The following is a 17,762-nucleotide window of genomic DNA, read 5'->3' as shown; positions in this document are numbered from 1 at the left end:
TAGTCCATTAGTGGCTTTAGGCCTCAGGTTTGAATGTGGGCTGTATCTTAGCAAAAGGCTAAAACGATGTGAACATTTGTGTGCCAATTCAACCCCTATGAGTGTTGCCTTTGGTTTCAGGTCTCCTTGTGGATGAAATTTGTGAACAAATATCAGCTCATTTGCCCATGTTATCAGTGGATCTGAAAACGTGGCTGGACCAGCAGTATCAGCATCACCTGAGAACTTGTTAGAAACCCAAATTTTCAGACCTGCTGAGTTAGATTCTTGGGGGGGGGGGCTGGGGAATCCCTGGGGAATCTGTGTTTTAACAAGCCCTCTAGGTGATTTTGATGCCCTTTCAAGTTCAAGTTTGAGAGCCACTGTTTTATGAAGTTTATTATCCTCATTTAACAAATGAAGAAGATGAAGTTCAGAGGGGCTAACTAACTCTCCCAGGATTGTGCGGCCAATAAGCGGGGTGCCAGGACTCAAACCCAGGTCTTTCATTAAAGGAGCTGTTTTTTATTTTGTCTCTTCCACTCCCTCAGTCTTCATCCTCACCCCTCCATCTCCTTTCAGTCTTGATCGTCAGTCCTGGAAGTTCTCAACTTGGCTGCATAGTGACATCACCTGGGGTGCTTTAAAAAATAATATTGCTGTCAGGGCTCCACCCTAGGAAACTGAATCTCCAGGGTGTGACTCCAGCATCCTGTACTTTTTATTCCTTAGCCACAGGCAGTCTTACCCATATTCCTCTGCTATTCAAATGTTTCTGATGAATGCATTTGCACTAAGGTGTTAGTAACTGAATGTGTTACCTTTCTCAGGGTATCTGCATTTGAAAAAAAGAAACAAGGACATAAAATAATGAATTGCATAAGCATCTTAGCAAGTGGGAGAGACCAGCTTTTGATCTCGTTTCTCCCACTCGCACTAGATTTATTGCTGTCACACATCCTGCTAGGAATCTACCCAGCAGTTCCAACTGAGATTTCCAAATATGCTGTGTCTTTTGGAGGGGATTTTTCGGCTAGAAGAACTTGAATGAATCATTTTTCATTGCCCTTAAGCCATCAACCTTGCCCACAGAGGGCTGAGTTTTCCAAACCAGCAAAACTGAATTTTTTAAAAAATTATTTTTAAAGCCTTCAAGAATGAATGCTAAGGATCTTCTTCCCTGTCAGGTCTTTCCCAATGCCCATCCAAAGATACTCAGCCACAGAAATCAAAGTGGTACCGAAACCGTAAGTTAGATAAGAGTCATTTTCTAGACCCCAATTTAATCAAATCGTGTGAAATGCATAGCACGGCTATTTCAAGGACATGACAAGATTTAGATGTTGACCTAGGCTGCAGGCCCTTTTTTTCAATTGTCGTAAGCCTTTGATTTTAAAAAGAAAAATAAAAGCCCACCCTACAATGTTTTTTTTTAATGGCAGCTATGTCTCTACCCTGATTCCTGCACCTGGTCGGGGATACAGCAGGTCTCCGCCCTTCAGGAAACAGCCCACTTGTCAGCAGCTGGGCTCCCAGGAACAAAGGCTTAGGTTCATTACCACTGTATCGACCCTGACACGTTCCACCCAGGCCACCTCCCCCAGAGTTCCTCAATTCACACCCCAAATGAAACGTAATTGGACCTGGACACCTTTGAAGTCCCTGAGCAGATTGCCAGCATTTTGAAATGTCCTTGATTTGCATGGTGAGGACCTGGTTGGAGGTGACTTTTTCCTTCCCCTCATACCACAGTTTTAAAGACAGAATTATTTTAAATGTCATTCCCCAGCCAGGAAGAGTTACCATGGAAGAAAGAAAAATTCTCAAAGCCAAAAAAAGAAAAGGCAAAATAAACCTGAGGGTTTCCTTAATCTCTAATTTGCCCTTTTGTCCTGTTTTTATTCTGTGAGGGCCACATAGGAGGCCATTGTTTTCTCTCAAACTTCTCCTCAGGTCCCTGACCTGGGGGATGACAAGGACCCAGGAGATTTGGCTAGGGGGTTCTGACAGTCCACAGACCGCTGTCAGGCCTGAAGCAAAAAAACCAAGCCCCACTGCAGGCCGGTGAGTTGGTGAGGGAGGCTGGGTGTTGATTGGCGATCAGCTACCTTCCTTCCTGGCTGAGCCGGGACTGCTCTGCAGAGATCACACACGGTCCCAGAAATCAGCATGCCTCTGTGCACTGTGGGTCGAAAGCTTGATGACTTGCTGCAGCCCACAGAGGAGCCTGCCTGGTGGGGTCATGCCTGCGGTCTACGCAGGCATTTATCGAGTCAACGAGGAGCCAGCGTGGCTGCCTGCTTTGCTCTGGTCAGTGACCTGCCTCTAGTTTGCTGCCACATCCCAACCTATCTGCTTCTGTGAGCTTCCTCAGGGGTAGCCATCCTCTGAAGCAAATGACCCATTTTCCCCTAGAGCAGTCCTGTCCAGTGGAACTTTCTTCGAGGATGAACATGTTCTGTGTTTGTGCTGTTCAGTAGGGCGGGCAGCCACTAGCCATATGTGGCTACTGAGGACTTGAGATATGGCAGGTGTGACTGAGGAAGTGAAATTTAAATTTTACTGAAGTTTATTTAATTTAAATAGCCACACATGGCTGGCAACTACCCTATTGGACAGCCTAAGGATAGATGATTAAATAAAACTCAAGAGTGGTTGCCCCAGTTTGGGTGGTTTAGTGTATTGACTATTGACTCACCAAAAAGACTGTCAGAAAAATGTCTCCATTGAGCAAAGCTTAGTTCGTTAGACCTACTTAAGTAAAGTAGAGTACGCTGTAACAGATTGCTAGGAATGTCTCCAAGTGGGGACACTATATAGCATTCTAGAGCCCAGACTGGGTGATTTTGAAGTTGAGTGTCTCAAGGCAAGAAACTGACCGGGATTAGGGAGAGTTTACGACAAAATAGTTTTGGATTGGTGGACACAGCAAAGCCAAAGGTCTTGTAATAAGTCTTGATGAGCTAGCTGTTGGTCTTTTTTTTTAATTAAAGATGTTTATTAAAAATATAGCTAACATACAATATTATGTTAGTTTCAGGGGTACACCATAGTTATTGGACATTTATATACCTAAAGAAGTGATCACCACGGTAAGTCCAGCAATCATCTGACTCTGTACCACGCTATCACAATATTATTGACTATATTCCCTATGCTGTATATTACAGCCCTGTGACTTATTTGTTTTATACCTGGAAATTTGGACCTCGTATCCCCTCTTCACTCCCCCAATTTTTAATTTTTCAATTACAGTTGGCATTCAATGTTATTTTATATTAATTTCAGGTGTACAGCATAGTGGTTAGATATTTATATAATTTAAGAAGTGATTCCCATGACTAGTCTAGTACCCACCTGGTACTATACATAGTTATTATTATATTATTGACTAGATTCCCTATGCTATACTTTAAATCCCCATGACTATTTTCTAACTACCAATGTATTCCTTAATCCCTTTCCCCTTTTCACCCAGTCTCCCAACTCCCCTTCCATCTATCATCCCAACAAATCTAGTATCCGTCTGACACCATACATAGTTATTTCAATATTATTGACTATATTCCTTATGCTATACCCTATATCCCCATGACTACTTTGTAACAACCAATTTGTACTTCTTAATTCCTTCCCCTTTTTCACCCACATCTCCATCCCCCCTCCCACCTAGCAACCATCAAAATGTTCTCTGCAGCTCTAAGTTTGTTTCTGTTTTGTTTGTTTGTTTATTTTGTTCTTTAGATTCATATATAAGCGAAATCCCATTGCATCTATCTTTCTAGGTCTGACATTCCACTCAGCACAATACCCTCCAGGTCCATCCATACCACCACAGATGGCAAGAACCCATTCCCTTCCATGGCCGAGCAATAGTCCATTGTATATATGTACCTCCCACTCTTTATCCATTCATCTATTGATGGATGCCCAGGCTGACTCCACATCTTGGCCATTGTAAACAATGCTGCAATGAACGTATGGATGCACATGTCCCCTCAGAGTAGCGTTTTGGTTCTTTTTGGATAAATACCCAGAAGTGGGATTATTGGGTCCCTTTTTGTCTGTTACAGACTTTGTTTTTAAGTCTGTTTTGTCTGGTATAAGTATTGCTACTCCAGGTTTTTGTTTGTTTCCATTTTCATGAAATATGTTTTTCCATCCCTTTACTTTCTGTCCCTGTGTGTCTTTTGATCTGAAGTGGATCTCTTGTAGGGAGCATATGTAAGTGTCTTGTTTTCTTATCCATTCAGCCACTCTATCTATTGATTGGAGTATTTAATCCATTTACATTGAAAGTAATTATTGGGCCGGCTGAGTGGCGCGTTGGTTAAGAGCTGGCTTGGGACGCCAGAGGGCCCCGGTTCGGATCCCACATATGGGGGCCAGTGACACTGCCCTCTACAGCTAAGATTCTGAACAACAGCTCAACCTGGAGCTGGGCTGCCGCGAGTCACCGGCGACGGCGTAGGCTGCAGCTTCTGCTGCAGTGGGTTGCCATGGGCTACCATGTGTAGCCGGCAGCCAGCGTGAGTGGCCAGCAGCCACCGTGAACGACTGTCCAGAAGCCGGTGACTGATCTGCCTCACCCGGGAAGAGCGCAATGATGGTGCCAACTTGTGCCAGTGAAGCAATTTCCTCCACAACTAGACTGAAGAACAAAACGACAGCAACTTGTCTGTTCCCCTTTCCCGAATTCCCCAATAAAAATCTTTAAAAAAAATTTTTTTAAAGTAATTGTTGGTAGGTATGTGGCTATTGCCATTTTATTATTCACGATTTTGATCTTTTTCCCCCCACCTTAAAGAAGTCCCTCTAACATTCCTTTTAATACCGGTTTGGTGGTGATGAACTCCTTTAGCTTTTTCTTGTCTGGGAAGCTCTTTATCTGTCCTTCGATTTTAAATGATAGCCTTGCTGGGTAGAGTACCCTTAATTGTAGGTCCTTGCTTTTCATTACGTTGAATATTTTGTGCCTATCCCTTCTGGCCTGCAAAGTTTCTGCTGAGAAATCAACTGACACTGTTATGGGAGCTCCCTTATAAGTTACTATCGATAGTTGCCTTTCTCTTGCAGCTTTTAGGATTCTCTCTTTGTCTTTAAACTTGACCATTTTAATTATAATGTGTCTTAGTGTGAACCTGTTTGGGTTCATCTTGTTTGGGACTCTCTGCACTTCCTGGACTTGTATGTCTGTTTCCTTTTCCAGGAACGTTTTCAGTCATTATTTCTTCAAATAGGTTCTCAGTCCCTTGCTTTCTCTCTTCTCCTGGTACCCCTATGATGTAAATGTTGTTATATTTTATGTTGTCCCAGAGGTCTCTTAAACTTTCCTCATTTTTTGAATTTTTTTTTTCTTTTTGCTCTTCTGAGTCAGTGTTTTCTGCTACCTTGTCTTCCAAATCGCTGATTCTATCCTCTGCTTTATCTAGTCTGCTGGTCATTCTTTCTAGGGAGTTCTTCATTTCGTTTATTGTATTCTTCACTTATGATTGGTTCTTTTTTTATGGTTTCTATGTCCTTTTTTCTTTTTTAAAGATTTTATTGGGGAATTGGAGAAGGGGAACAGTGTTGGGGAATTGGGGAACGGGAACAGCCAAATTGTTGTCCTTCAATCTTAGTTGTGGAGGGCGCAGCAAGCTCAGCTCCAAGTCCAGTCACGCCACTCACCTCAAGGTGCTGTGTTCAATTAGTTGTGGGTGGGCATAGCCACCATCCCATGCAGGAGTCGAACTGGCAGCCTTGTTGTTAAGAGCATGCACTCTATCCCCTGAGCCACCCGGGTGGCAGCTCAGCTCAAGGTGCCGAGTTCAGTCTTTAGTTGTGGGCGGGCGTAGCCCACCATTTCGAACAGGCAATCTAGTAGTTAGGAGCACATGCTCTCACTAGCTGAGCCATCCTGCCACCTGTTGGCAGCTCAGCGGCAGCTTAGCTCAGGGCGCAGTGTCACTGGCCCATGTGGGAATCCAACCGGCAACCCTGTAGCTCAGAGCTCGTGCTCTTGAGCAAGCTCTTAACCAACTGAGCCACTCGGCTGGCCCTCTATGTCCTTTTTTATGCTTGCTATCTCTTTGTTGAAATTTTCACTAAGTTCCTTGAGTATCCTTATAACCAGTGTTTTGATCTCTGTATCTGGTAGGTTCCTTGCCTCCGTTTTGTTTAGTTCTTTTTCTGGAGTTTTCTCCTGTCCTTTTTTGGGGACGTATTTCTTTGTTTCCTCATCTTGGCTGCCTCTCTGTGTTTGTTTTTATGTTTTAGGTAGATCTGCTCTGCCTCCCAGTATTGGCCAGGTGGCCTTATGTAGTAGGTGCCCTGTGGGGCCGCGGCACAGTCTCCTTGGTTACCTGCTCTGGTGGCTCCAGGAGTGTCCCCTGTGTGGGTTGTGTGTTCCCTTCTGTTATAGTTGAGCCTTCGTTGCTATTGGTACGTAAGGGGGTGGGATTGACCCTCAGGGTGACTGGTTGTGGGGTTTGGCCACATCCTCAGCTTATGGGAATGCTGTGCGGGGCGCGTGCCCTATTGAGTGGGATTCACCCCAGAGGGCTCTGGTGCCTGTTGAGACCGCCCTTTGGGTGTGCTGCTTGTAGGGCTAATTGGGTGGCTGGGTGGTGCTCTGCTGTGGTCTGAAGCCGACCTCTAAGTATGTTGGTTCTGGGGCCTCTTGGAAGGGGCTTTGCTGAAGGTCCAGGTCATCCACTGCCTGTGACCTTCCAGGGACTACCTGATAGGAGCCACAAAGCAATTCGTGGTTGTTCGCTGCCTGTGCTAAAATTTAAGGCGTGTGTGAGAGGCCACGCTTCAAACTGAGGACATCTGTCACCAGTACCAGGCCTGGGGTAGTTGTGCCAAAAGCCAGGACACCCTGAGGCGTGCTGCTACCTGCTGGCTCCCTTAAGGTTCAGCCACTGATAAAGCCTCCTGCAGTACACAAGTTGGCTGAGGCAGGGTCTCAGGGAATCACTAGAGTGGGAAGAGTTGTGGTCACTAGGTTAATGTAGACTCTGGTTTGGTGCCAGTGTTGAGCCTAGAGCTACTCAGCAAAAGTCTCAGAGCACAGTGAGGCCAGTCCCAACCCACCTGGGACCTGTGGACTCCAATAGTTTTCCAAGAAAGAGTGCAATGTAGGCGGGGCTCGCTGCTTACAGAGAAAGTGCCTCTAGTGTTGGGAAAGTTGGGTGGGGCAGGGTCCCAGTGAGTCAGCAGGGCAGAGCAGCGGAGCTCACTAGGCCGATCAGATTCAGATTTGGCTGTAGGAGGTAGGCAACACAGGAAAGATGGCGCCTGCCTGCTGGCTGGACGAGAGAAGGCCCCCTCACAGGGAAAATGGCCACTGTTCTCCAGGTCTCTCCCCGAGGCCACACACCTCAGTCTGCCTCCCGTATGCCTCTGACGCCCGAGTCACTGTCTCTCCGTTGGAGCCCAGGGTAAGTGCCTGTGAGCAAGTGAGTCTGTGCGTGGGCCATTTAAGAGGACGTCTGGGTTTCCTGCAGCCTCCCGTCATACTGGGATGGTCGGAATCCCCACTTTTTTTCACAGTCAAAGGTTGTGGGAGTGCCTCTTCTTGGCAGCAGTACTCTGGGCTAGGGAGGCCAGTGTGGGGTTAGGACCCCTTGCTCCTCTGGGGGGAACCTTCATGACAGAGATATCCATCCTGATTCTCAACCACCACATGGAGGTTTGGGGCTGGCCCATTTCGCATCTTTGCCCTCTCCTACCAGTCTTGACGTGGCTTCTTTATATCCTTAGTCATAAAACTCTGTTCTGCTAGTCTTCACATGGTTCTCCAGGTTGATTGTTTTATACTTTAGTTGTAATTTTAATGTGTCCATGGAAGGAAGCAGACACAGTGTTTTTCTACTTTGCCATCTTGGATCTCCCTTAGCTGTTGGTCTTGATTACAAGCTATTTTAGTTGGTTCGGTCTTATCTTCCAGGAGCAAGTATTTCTTAAAGCAAATAGCTAAGTTACTTCTGCTTATTCTAAGTATTATTTAAACATGGGGACAGGAAGTATGCCTGGCCTTTGTATTGTTTAACAGAGGGATAGGGAATAACAAATTACACCAAAACTTAGGGCCTTAAAACAATAAACATTTATTATCTCACAATTTCTGAGGGTCAGGAATATGGGAGAAGCTGAGCTGGGTGGTCCTGACTTGGGGTCTCATGAGGTTGCAACCAGGATGTTGGCTGAGGTTACCAACAGTCATCTGAAAGCTTTTCTGGGGCTGGAGAACCCACTTCCAAGCGTACTCACTTACATAGCTGGTAAAATGGTGGTGACTGTTGACAAGAGGGCTCGGTTCCTTGCCATGTGGGCCCCTCCTTTGGAGCTGCTTGAGAATGCTCGTGGTATGGTAGCTGGCTTGCCCCAGAGCAAATAATTCCAAAGAGAGCCAGGCAGAACCCAGAGTGTCTTTTATGACCTAACCTCAGAAGCTCATATCATCATTTCCAAGATAACCTATTGGTTATACAGTTCAGCCTTATTCAACATGGGAGGTGACCATGCAAGAGAGTTAACATCAGGGGGTAAGAACCACAGGGAGAGGGAGTTGTATGTTTTCAGTTCTCAGTGGTAACTGGGGGGGGCAGTGGTATAAAAGGGGTGCAGAGGTTCCTGTGTTTCAGAGCTGAGACACAACTGTGGCAGGTCTGTATATGTCAGGGAGGGGGGAACCTGCTGGCTGACCCAGCCTTCCACTCACCTTCTTATAGAATGTTGTTCTAGTTAGCATTGCTACTTAACAAATCAACCCAAAATTTAGTGACTTCAAGCAACCATTATGCTCATGGACTCTATGGGTCAGGAATTCAGACAGGGCACACAGTAAGGGATGGCTTGTCTGTGTTCCACAATGTCTGGGGCCTCAGTTGGAAAGATTCAAAGCCCAGGGATGATAGTTGGGGGCTGGAGTCCTCTGTAGGTTCAATCATGGACATGTCTGGTGCCTGGGCTGGGAAGACTCAGAGATTTGGACTGTGGACTGGAGCACTTACAGGTAACCTCTCCATGTAGTTTAGGCTTCCTCACCGCATGGTGGCCTCAGCATAGTGGGACTTCTTATGTATTGCTCAGGGCTTCAAATGTAATTGTTCCAGCAAACAAAGTGGAAGCTGCATGGGCTTTTATGATTTATCCTAGGGCATCACCCAACATCTTTTTTTTTTTTAAAGATTTTATTGGGGAATTGGGAGAGGGGAACAGCACTGGGGAATCAGGAGAAGGGGAACAGACAAGTTGCTGTCCTTTTTCTCTTCAGTCTAGTTGTGGAGGAAGTCGCTTCACTGGCCCATGTTGGTATTATCATTGCGCTCTTCCCGGGTGAGGCAGATCGGTCACTGGCCTCTGGATGGCCGCTCACAGCAGCCCTTGGCAGCTCAGACCGGCTTCCGGCCGCTCACACTGGCTGCCGGCCACACACGGTAGCTTATGGCAGCCCACTGCAGCAAGGGCTGCAGCCTACGCCATTGCTGGCGACTCACAGCAGCCCAGCTCCAGGTCGAGCTGTTGTTCACCATCTTAGCTGTAGAGGGCAGTGTCACTGGCCCTCATGTGGGATCCGAACTGGGGCCCTGCTGCTCAGAGCTAGCGTCCCAAGCCAACTCTTAACCAACGCGCCACTCGGCCAGCCCCCCAACATCTTTTCTATTGTACTTTATTAATTGAAGCAGTCACAAGCTTTCCTGGATTCAAGGGAAGGGAGCACAGATCCAGCCTCTCAGTGGGTAGTATCAATGTCACATTGCAAAAGAGCATGTGGGATGGATGATATTGTTACAGCCATTCTTAGAAAATACAGTCTGCTACACACACCAGTTTCCCAAGGCTTTTGTCTTTGATGGGTGGCAGCAATGGAGGCTGGGGAAATTTGGGCCCGGGGAACTCCACATAGGCATTTTTGTTAGAGCTTGTTTCTTCCTGGTCATAGGTCACTGGCTCAAGTCTGAGCTGAATAGGACACACAAGGAGGAAGAGATGAACCCAGGAGGAGGGATCTTCACAGGGATCCATAGGACAGCATCTGGGGCGGGAGTGAGGAAGAAAGCTCTACTACTTGCTGACTCTGTAGTCTTGGACAAGTGGCTTAACATTTTTGTGCCTTATCTCTAAATTAGGGATAATAATCCCTGTGTCGGGGTCATGATGGCGAGCAGGTTAGGTAAGGTGTGCAGAGTTGTAGCAGGGTGTCTGGTACATAGTGGGTATTCAACAGATTGGAGCTGCTATAATGACATCGTATTTACTGCCTCACTTCTTATCCAACCTGAGTTCAATCATCTGTGGCACAGTATTAGTTATACAGCCATCCTTCAGTATTTGTAGGGGATTGGTTCCAGGACCCCCGCGGATATCAAAATCTGAGGATGCTCAAGGTCCTTACGTAAAATGGTATACTATTTGCATTAAACCTTTATTTGCATATAAGCTACAGCAGGGTACGCCTACACATCATTTATGTGGATTCAGCATAGTGCTTGGTGTGTGGTAAATTCAAGTTTTGCTTTTGGGGACTTTCTGGATTTTTTTTTTCTCAAATATTTTTGACCCATGATTGGTTGAATCTGTGAATGTAAAACCCATGGATACAAAGGGCCAAATGTATATTGTTGGATAACAAGTCATCCCAAGCTTAGTGGCTTAAAATAACAAGTTTTGTGGGGTTAAAAATTTCTTTTTTAATTTTTTTATTGGGGAACAGTGTGTTTTCCAGGACCTATCAGCTCCAAGTCAAGTTGTTGTCCTTCAATCTTAGTTGTGGAGGGCGCAGCTCAGCTCCAAGTCCAGTTGCCATTTTCAATCTAATTGCGGGGGCCGCAGCCCACCATCCCATGTGGGAATCGAACCGGCAACCTTGTTGCTAAGAGCACATGCTCTAACCAACTGAGCCATCCAGCTGCCCAACAAAAGCTTTTTGTTTTTGTTTTTTTTCACTCGCCTGGTTTCTCTGGCACTGAAACCTGGAGTTTGGCTAGGTTGTTGTGGCTCAGCATTTCTCAAGAGGTTGCCATCAGATGTCAGCCCAGGCTGCATTCATCTAAAGGCTCGGCTGGGGCTGGAGGACCCACCTCCAAGGTGGTTCATTCACATGGCTGGAAAGTTAGTACTGGAGGCTCACTAGGGGTCTCAGTTCTCTCCACATGGGCCTCTACAGGGCTGCTTCAGTGTCCTCATGGCATGGTGGTTTACATCCCCTAGAGTAGGTTTCTCCAGGAGGGCAGAGTCTGGCTCTCTTGGTCCCTGCTGTATCCCCAGAGCCTGGCTTAATGCCTGGCTCAGAGCATTCTGGGAGGGTTTGAGAGATTGAGCGCTGCCTTAGCTATTCTGCCCTAGTTCCTTCACATTCTCCTGCAAGGTCTTTTCACCGCTACATAGTGGGCAGTGCGCTCAAGGTTTTGAAGAGGATTCCAAGGTTGTGGGAAAGGAAAAATCAGGGAGAGATAGCTGCCAAGGCTCAGGACCCAGCTGCCCCTCCTTACTGGAAATTCTCCTTCCAGAGCTCAACCTTGGGCTTCTGAGTGTGTTTTAAGGGAGTCCACGTTCACAGAAACCCAAATAACTGCCTACAATGCCAAGAGTTGTGCAGGCCCTGAGAGAGGGAAGAAAGTGCATGGGAAGAAGTTCACATCCTGCTGAGGGTAGCCCAGGGGTCTAGTGTTCCAGCTGGGCCAAAAAGGACAAGTCAAAGTTGCTGTTCTGGTTAAGTAGCAGATACAAAGGCCCTGAGGTGGGAAGGTGCGAAGCAGGTTCTGGGGCAGAAGGGCTGGGCTGTGAAGGCAGGGCCAGATGAGACTGGAACACTGGGTTAAAGCCAAATCGCAGAGCAGTGGTATAATTGAGGCAGCCGTGAGGAAGGAAGGGGGAGGCTGAGGTGGAGAGAATGAAGCAGGAGACGACAAGGTTCTGGGGAAAAGTCACAAGGGTCTGAACCAAGGCTGCAGCCCTCGGAACAGGATGGAAGGAAAGGAGAGAGGCAGGTCCCAGAGATATTTAAATGTAAGCTTGACTGGATTAGATGACCAGTTTAGAGGGGAGGAAGTGGAGATGGTGGATGAGGGTTTTCTCTCTGAATGTCTGGAGGCAGCAGTGCTATAAGGAGGCTTAAGGTGTTTACTCAGTGTCCTGGGACCAGCAAGACACCCAGAAAGCATGGGGCCTAGCAGAGCTTGGGCCATGATGTCATTCACACAGGGGGTCTGGCTGCAGCCTGTCTGGGGTGAGGCCCCCCCCACTGCTGCTTGTCTCCCAGGCAACCTATTCTGCTGAGAAACGTAGTAATGGCCGTCTAGATTTGCAGGTTACCAAGCACTTGCACATATATCTGCCTCATTGAACTGTCTCAGTGGGAATTGTTATTCCCATTCTACAGATGAAGCAACTTAAGCTTCAAGGTTCAGAGAGGTATGGCATCTTTTCTAAGGTCAAACAGATGGCAGAGCCAGGCCTGGAACCCTGTTGTCCTAACATACATCCTTGCTTTCTCCTCTCACAGCTCCCTTAATAGCCACTTATACTGAATCAAATTCACAAGTAATTGCAGTTCCTCCAGGACCTCTGTGAGGGGGCTAGGTGTGGCAGGTTTGGATTGGGGCTGCAAGTGTCTGTTTTTTTAGGGTGGGGGATCTTAATAGCAGTGTTAGAAGTGTGGGTATATGGTGGGGTGAGAGTAGGGGGGCGAGGGATAAAGAGATCAAAGCCATCAATTAGAAAGGGGTCCCTGAAAGCAGGCTAATGTGGCTGAGGCCACCTTCTGGAAACCCCTCAGAATGACAATGACCTTAGGCAAAGGCCTATCAGGTAGGTGTCAAGTTCACTGAGATCTTGATAACAAAGCTCTTTGCTCTCTCCCTCTTCTAGTGCCAGATGTTCTGGAACTTGACCGTTTTCCTGGTTTTGTCTTGTTTATTGTCCCCTCCCTGGCTCCCACTCTACCATGTCCCTCTCTCCTAGTCCCCTCTTCTTGGAATGGGTGGCCAAGGTAGTGCTGGGTCCCAGAAAGAAGCTATGGATTCCATCCCCTTAATTCCTTCCCCAGCTCCCCTTGTAGCCGGAACACCTACATGCTTTCTGCGACAAGCTCTCTAAATGATTGGAACTTTCTCCCAAATCAGCACTTTTTCATGCTACATTAGCATTTATTGGTTTGATATTTACATTTGGCAAAGGAGCACCCAATCCCTAGGTCCCTGGGAGCACACACCGTCAACTGAAAGACTCTAATTGCCACCCCTCCCCCATCTGCCACCTGCCTTGTCCTTCCCCCATTCCCAGTCCATTTTTTAAAAAGCTCAGAATGGCTTGCTGAGTGGCGCATTGGTTGAAAGCTGGCTTGGGACGCCAGAGGGCCCCGGTTCGGATCCCACATATGAGGGCCATTGACACTGCCCTCTACAGCTAAGATGCTGAACAACAGCTCAACCTGGAGCTGGGCTGCCGTGAGTCGCTGGCGACGGCGTAGGCTGCAGCCCCTGATGCAGTGGGTTGCCATGGGCTACCGTGTGTAGCCAGCAGCCAGCGTGAGCGGCCAGCAGCCGTAGTGAGTGGCCGTCCAGAAGCCGGCGACTGATGTGCCTCGCCTGGGAAGAGCGCAATGATGGTGCCAACTTGGGCCAGTGAAGCAACGTCCTCCACAACTAGACTGATGAAAAAAAGGATGGCAACTTGTCTGTTCCCCTTCCCTCAATTCCCCAATAAAAATCTTTTTAAAAATTTAAAAAAGCTCAGAAGGGTTATCTTCGCAGACTCAAAGGTCTGCTGATAAACAGGAGCCCTTCCCAGGGAAGAGAGGAGCTCCCCAAACAAAAGGCCTGGCAGTAACAATCTGAATTTGTATTGCAGTAATGTATATCCATGATAGCTTCTCCAGTGGATTATAACCTCTTTGAGGGCAGGGATCTGTCTTTAGTTCTTTGAATTTCTCCATATTCCTCTCCAGGGCCAAGGACCAAGCTTTGCAAACCATAGGTCTGCTCTGGAATTAGTAGGAAGTCTTGTCCTCCATCCCTCTGACAGCTGCAGTGGGAGAGGTGGAGGAATTATCCAGGGAATGTGAGGGCAATGGGCGCCATGTGGTAAGAAGGGAAGTTTTCCCTCTTCCTTTCAAACACTCCTGCAGATCTGGCCAAGGAGACCAGCGTGCGAGGTTGTGGAGGCAAAAGGAAGCTGTGTGTAATGTGGTTAGAGCTCAGCAGACCTGGCTCCGAAAGCCAGCACTGCTGCAGGACTGGTTTCCCTTTTGGTAAAATCAGGATCATGACAGTTTCTTCTCTCACTGGGCGGTTGTGGGGATTAAGGGAGACCAGGCATGTAACAGGTTTAGGATGCCTTGCAGGGCACACTGGGTTTAGGAGATGGTGGCTCCTGGGATTTATTCAGACCTGTGGTCCCATGCCTCGAGGGAATGAAGCTCTGAGTGTAAATCATAATGCCTCAAAGGTCTCCTGGTATATTTCTGCTGTGCCCTGTGGTTTCAAAGGGCAGGTTCTCACATCAGCCCCAGAGCCTTGCTACTCAAAGCAGGGCCTGCGGACTGGCAGCAGCAGCAGTACTTGGGAGGCTGTTGGGAAGGGAGACCCTCAGAGGCCCCCCAGACCTGCTGAATCAGAATTTGTATTTTAAGACACCCCCCCCCGAATCATTGCACATTACAGTTTGAGAAGCACTTTAGACACCCCCACCAAGTCCCCCCCCCTCCCTCCTCCCATGAAATCTGCAGTGTGGAAATGGCTGGTCTCATTTTGAGGATGAGAAAACTTCCTCAGGGAATTGATGACTTAATTTGCTACTCATGAGCTAACTAGGGGGCTTGTAACTCCTGTGTGTCCTAGATGCTTTTCCCTACCCAATGCTGTTCCTTGAAGGCTCCGCTCACTCCCGTGCAGAGTGGAGATGAGTGGGGCCAGAGGCCAGGGTCTCACCTGCAGCCCCATCTCCACGGAATGGAGCGGGATGGCCACCTGCTGTCGAGGCACTGTGTGGAGTCCACCCTTAGGAGTGTGGGATATTGGCCCACGGACTTGAGCTGGAATGACAAGGAGGCCAGAGAAAAATGTCATATCGACAGATGCAAGCATTCCTTTGTTAAAGTGGAATTTTCAGAAGGTTAAAACACTTGACTCTCATGCAAATATAACATGATCAGGTGTCAAAGATCTGATTTAACTTATTCATTAGTGAGGGAACCTCTAAGATGTTAAAACCAGTTCCGAGGAGGATGTGAGGAGTTAGCTGTTTACAGGCAATTTAATGGAAGAAGGTTAGGGTGTGGTAGCTAGGTTAAAAATTATTTGCATCTCTACCAGACAAAAACCTGAAAGTTAAACCAACCTCTGTCCCTACAGGATTGTCAAATAGACCAGTCAATAGGAAATCAGTCAAAGGTGCCAGCCCAGCACTGCATTCAAAGAACACCCAATCATCTCTTTCACCTATTTCCAATTTCGGATAATTTTTTTCTGACACTACCCTTGGTTAGTTCTTGAGAATCCGGAAATAGCTGTTGCCTAAGAATTAATCTGAGAATGGAATGTGAGTCTTGTAAGGAAAGGAGGAAGAAAAAATGAACAAGCCCATCTTCTACTAGATGGGGAGTGTGCTTTCCCGTCCACCTTCCCTCTGTCCTGCGGAGTATGGCACAACTGTTCACAGAGGACATGAGCTGTCATCGTGCGGGAGAAAATGACAGTTCACAGAAAGGAGACAAGGCAGCCTGCTCCTGACTCCCATTCTCTTTAACCTTGGCCACATTGGCGCAGAAGGAGGATGATGTATCTGCAAACATATGCAGCCTTGTCCAAAATATTTCCCCCTCCTGTACCGTTCTTGCCAATACTGTTAATCTGTGGGTTGACTTCAGACCAAAATAAATCTCCCAGCCCTGGCCACCAGCTAGCTAATTTTACTTTGTAACCGGGGAATAGAAAGTGCAGGCCCTCGGCCGACCATTCTGTGTTTATTTAGCTTTCTCTTTGCTGCAGTTTAAAAATCACATTTCGAAAAGTAGACCCTCTGTGCATAAGAACAGCCTCTGAGAGAAAAAACAGAGATAGATGGATTGAAAAAGTCAAGTTCTACCATCACCTGCCACGTTTGTCTCTCTTCTCTGGATTTTGATCATCCTCATTAGCCTTTTCCATGATGTCTAGAGTTGTGAAAGGCACCAAAAAGCAGAAGGATACATGGTCATTGGGGGAGGGTTTGCTTAGGCACTGGGTGCATTCTGTCACTCTTGTCACTCGCTACCTAAGAATTTAACTGGGTTCACCCTGACCAATCCTAGAAGAAGCAAGTGAGTAAAATCTTAACATGTCATCTCTGGAAGGGACCTTGGAGGGCATCTTGTCCAACCCTGCCAGCTGAGAGGCAGGATTACGTAATGATTGAGAGCACAGATTTGGAGCCAGTCAACCTCAGTTTGAATCTGACTCCACCACTTACTAGCCTGTGACCTTGGACAAGTTTCTAATTTCTGCCTCAGTTTCCTCATCTGTAAAACAGGGCTAGTAATAATAGTACCTACCTCATAGGATTGTAGTGGGGAGGAAATGAATGAACATATATAAAGCACCAAGAATAGCGCAAAGCATACAGTCAGCGCTTGATAGCAAATGAGGCTCAGCGAGGAGAAGCAACCTCCCCAAGGCCATTCAGGGTGTTGCCAAACTTAGTTGGACTCGATGAAAGAAAGGCAGTGTGATTGCCTCTTGGAAATTCTGACTAATAACTGTTTTCTTTGCTTATGTTACATCATCCTCGCTCACCACTTGGAAAGAGCCCTAATGCGGAAGTCAGGATGGTGCATTTTAGTCCAGGCATGCCTCTAACGGACAGTGGCCCTACTGGTCATTAGTTTGGGGTCCCTGTTGGTACTAACATCTTATAATTCAAAACTAGGGTCGCATTCTCCATTTAAGTCAAGTCTGTCTTCTTTTCACTGTTTTCTTCTTTCTCCATCTACCTCTGACATTTTGCCCAACTGTATCCTGTGGGTATCAACAACCAGTTTCCTTTTGGTTCTCCCACACTGGCCCTCCCCTTGTTGCTCCCTCCTCTCCTCCTCTGTTAGGACAATCATGGGCTTCAACTGTCTCACACCTGAGCTCTGCAGTTGCCATATTTAAGTTGATTAGACGCTGTCAGTCTTGTAGATGCCTTGAATGTTACCATGTAGGCACCTTGAAAGTAGGGACTTGATTTATTCCTTATCATGACCCACTTTCAGGGCCTAATAGCATGCCCTTGGCGGAGCGGTTTATCCGTTATGGTTTGTTGACTGGCTCCAAAATGAGTTGAGATGTTGGATGAAATCTTATGTTATCAAGGCTCCCTCTGGCACATTTGGTGCAGCTGTCATAGATGTCCTTTGTTTGAGAGGAAGCCAGTATAATCAGACTTCAAAGCCTGTTACAAAAGGTGTTTTAGAACAATTAAAATTTCAAACTTGAAAATATCAGGCTGGGGCACAGGAATATGTTAGATACTTCCTCTGCAGCTTTCCTTTCTCCTCAACCCCTCCCACAACCCCTCTCCCTAAAATACAGGCCTGAGTCAAATGCTAGCTTGCTACCTATTGGTGAAATGAGGCATTACAGCCCAGCTGTAGAAGACATTGTAAAAAAAAATGTGGAGATTGAAATGCTGGGAGATGAGGATGTAGAGTCAGGTGTGGCCCCCCAAAATATCTTTTGGATTCGGTTGATGCTGAGGGAATGGAGAGGGCTAATAGCAGAGGGGAGTCCTGGAGGAAGAAAGACACTACTAAGTGCCCTAAGGGCTGCAGAGGA

The 17,762-nt window shown here is 47.0% G+C and overlaps 1 pseudogene; it reads right to left on the bottom strand.

The window, feature by feature from the left end:
* Positions 1 to 14,464: 14,464 nt before the first annotated feature.
* Positions 14,465 to 17,762, bottom strand: part of LOC109386092 (40S ribosomal protein S6 pseudogene) — a 122,285-nt pseudogene continuing 118,987 nt past the window's right edge.

This window comes from Hipposideros armiger, unplaced genomic scaffold (assembly GCF_001890085.2).
Source record: "Hipposideros armiger isolate ML-2016 unplaced genomic scaffold, ASM189008v1 scaffold_7, whole genome shotgun sequence".
NCBI lineage: Eukaryota > Metazoa > Chordata > Mammalia > Chiroptera > Hipposideridae > Hipposideros > Hipposideros armiger.
The sequence above is the reverse complement of the archived record's forward strand: the minus strand, read 5'-3'. Positions and strand labels throughout refer to the sequence as shown.